Below are 3,801 nucleotides of genomic sequence, written 5' to 3'. Positions count from 1 at the left end.
ACCTTCCATCGCAAAAAATTTTGATGAAGTGAAGGGGAAATTGTTGCCACTGCAGAAGCAGACAGACAATGCACCACATATGGAAACTTGGAATAAACATCAATTACAACAAAGCAGTAGATTTTTAAAAAAGGTCCTGCAAAATCTACATGAATCTGTCCCCAAGGCTACTGTGGATCTGGCCACAGTGACAAAGAAGCATGTGGAGTAGCCTGATAGATGGCATACTGTGGGCAGACTGCAACAACTCATGCTACTTCCCCATCAAAGCATGGCCAAAGACACGTCTGCATTCTAACAGTTTTGTATGTGACACACCCCAGTGGTCCACAGGTAATAAACACATAACCTCACACTGAAGGGTGGATGGGACTACAGCCTGAGGAGTGGTTTCTCCTGTAGCTAACAGCAGCACTCCATCCCAAACAGAAAGACCATTTTGTATGAGGGCCACCCAAAAAAACACCAGAATTATTTTTTTTTAAATCTGTATATTTTCAAATTTCTTACAAAACAACATTATCCCCTTCAAAATATTGTCCATTACAACTAATACATTTGTCCCACCAGTGCTTCCACCATTCAAAACATTTTTGTAATCATCTTTAGGAATGGCTGACATCTCCTCCCTCATTTTTTTTACTTATTTAATGTTGTCTAATCGGTGTCCTTTCATGGCTGTTTTCATGTGTGAAAATAAGAAAACATCACACGGAGCCATATCAGGTGAGTAAGGTGCATGGGGCAGGAGAACCACGCCATTTTTGGCCATAAACTGTCTAACAGAGATGGCTGTGTGTGAAGGTGCATTGTTGTGGTGGAAGGCCTACTCTCCTGTCTGCCACAGATCCATTAAAATTCACTGAACCGAGCCCCAAGGTACCCCACTAACCTCTGACAGTTGATCAATTTTCTGTTGACGGCCTGTGAGCACAAGCTCTCAAATTTTTTCAATATTTTCGTCAATTCAGGCAGTTTATGGAGGCCCAGAATGAGGTTTGACATCAATCAATGTGTCGTCATATTTAAATGAAGCAAACTACTCATAAACTTGAATTTTTCCATAGCATCATATTGGTAAGCTGTTTACAACATCAAAACAGTTTCAGCAGCATTTTTTACCAAGTAGAAAACAAATTTTCACAACTGCATGTTGTTGACTTAAACATGCCATCATAAAAAACGAAACAGGAAGAAAACAGTGCTAGCAAAACCAATCACTGCTGATGAACAGAACAAACCAGGTCAACAATACAGGCAGTACTGAACTGGCAATGAGCTGCACTATACACTCCTAGCAGCAGAAATGTGTATTACACAAGCTCGACCCATGGCAATGTTATTCCGTGCTTTTTTTTTTTTTTAATCCCCTCATAATGCAAAGTAATTTCTCAAAGGATCAGAAGTGTGTCTCAGAGGTTTGTCTGGCCAGATTCGTTACACAAAAGAAATAACTTTACTTAAAACAGGATCTCTATCTACTGTGGGTGGTGGCTGCAATTTTAGTGCTAGTAATATGAAAACCATCAACAATATTTTGAGCTTCTATGTCTAAATGAAAGCAAAGTAATTCCTATTTATCAAAACTCTGGGTCTGGACCAATCGCCAAACATCTGCATGTTGCACCATAGGTTGAAAGTGTATCTCATAACTGTATCATGACAGGGAAAGAGCCCACCACTGTAAGTTATGTGTGGCTTTGGGTGGGAAGGATGCTGAAGGGTTAAAATCAGTTGTTTGTGGTCTACGCTCAGATGAAACTTAGACAGAAAAACTTGAAACTGTTTTAGACCATACACAATCGCCACAGCCTCTTTCTCTACCTAAGAACAATGCTATTGAACTGAATTCAAGTATTTAGAGGCATATGCAATACGGCGTTCAGAACCATCCACATACTCATGAGCAAGGACGGTGCCAAGACAAAACTATGATGTGTCTGTTGCTAACATAAGGTGTTGACCCGGCCAAAAAAGTGATCAAACAAGGGGCTGGCTGCAACTTAGATTTCAACAACAGTCAATGCCTGGTCACAAGCTGCTGACCAGTGAAAAGGAACATTTTAAAGTAACAATTTCTGGAGAGATTGTACCACAGTAGCAGCATCTGGTATGACTTTGTGGTAGTATGCAATTTCACCCAAAAATACCTGTAATTTCTGGAGATACATAAGTTTTATGCAGCAATAGCACCAATTTCCTAGCACGAAGGTTTAATACCAGCACACAACACTTCAAAAGCCAAATAAATAATGGATGGTTGATATAAGTGTGTCTTGTCCAAACTGCGCTTTACCCCTGCATACTGTATGACAAAAGAGAGTACAAAGGCTCTACAAATACTCCTGTGTGGAGGCACCAGACACAACTATGTCATCTAGATAGTTGATGTAGCCTGGAACTACGCAATAAGTTGCTATAAAAAGCACTGAAAAATAGTTGGAGCACTTGCAACACCAAAAGGCAAATTCTGGTATTGATAAAGCCAAAACGGAGTACTGATAACTAGATGGCATTTAGATTCCTCATCAATTGGCAGCTGTAAATATGCCTCTGCCAAGTCAATCTTTGAAAAATAATGGCCCCATGATACTTTTGCTAACAGCTCATCAGTGCGTGGTAAAGGGATGCATTAACAGATTTTTTAAAATCACCATAGATGCGTAATTTACCAGTAGGTTTTTTGACTGTCACTAATGGGGGTGACCATTCACTGGAAGAAATAGATCAAATAACTTCAAGAGATTGAAGAAGATCTAATTCTGCTTTTACTTGATCCCATAAAGTTATTGGTACTGGGTGAGCCTGGAAAAAATGGGTCCAGGCAGGCTCTTTCATCACAATACAAGCCTGAAATTCTGTTGCACAGCTCAGCCTGGAGAAAATAGAGAGGATAATTCGACACAGAGAGCATATAACTATTGATACAGAACTTAATCAGAAACCAAATGCAGGTTGTCATTGATGGAGAATACAAATAGTTTAAAAGTCTCCAGATGAAATAGATTTTCAGAATATGCTTTGTTCACTACTAGGAATGTTAATGAACAAACCACAGCCATGTAAGTTAAAGGTGCAGAAAACTATCCAAGAATGAGAATATGTTGTTCATTATACCTCATCAGCCTCCGTGACACTGAAGTCAGAGGGGGAAAAAACAAATCCACATATGTCTGAGAATTCATGAATGTTGCTGCTGCACCTGTGTCCTCCTCCACTGCCAATGACTGGTTAAACACATGCACTTCAACATATAACTTGCTTTGAAACACCATCACTGCTGACACACTATTCACATCCATGTTTGTTTCATCTTCACTCAGGTTTGAAAAGAAATTACATACAGCAATATGTTCTTTCTTATGGCACCTATTACATGTTGCCCAGTGCTAGGGACATGCAGTCCATTTGTGTTGAATGAAGCAGTATGGGCATGGGGGCAGCAGAGTATGAGGCCACTGCTGTCTTGTGCTGGCAACGGCCTTGCCGCAGTGGATACACCAGTTCCCGTCAGATCACCGAAGTTAAGGGCTGTCGGGCATGGCCAGCACGTGGATGGGTGACCATCCAGGCCGCCATGCGCTGTTGCCATTTTTCGGGGTGCACTCAGCCTCGTGATGCCAACTGAGGAGCTACTCGACCGAATAGTAGCGGCTCCGGTCAAAGAAAACCGTCATAACGACCAGGAGTGTTGTGTGCTGACCACACGCCCCTCCTATCCGCATCCTCACCTGAGGATGACATGGCGGTCGGATGGTCCTGATGGGCCACTTGTGGCCTGAAGACAGAGTGCTTGTCTTC

At 41.5% G+C, this 3,801-nt stretch overlaps 1 pseudogene; it reads left to right on the top strand.

The window, feature by feature from the left end:
* Window positions 1–3,473: 3,473 nt before the first annotated feature.
* LOC124723290 lies at window positions 3,474–3,591 on the top strand (annotated as a pseudogene).
* Window positions 3,592–3,801: the final 210 nt, after the last annotated feature.

This window comes from Schistocerca piceifrons, chromosome X, assembly GCF_021461385.2.
Source record: "Schistocerca piceifrons isolate TAMUIC-IGC-003096 chromosome X, iqSchPice1.1, whole genome shotgun sequence".
NCBI lineage: Eukaryota > Metazoa > Arthropoda > Insecta > Orthoptera > Acrididae > Schistocerca > Schistocerca piceifrons.
This window is presented reverse-complemented; position numbering and strand designations above follow the sequence as displayed.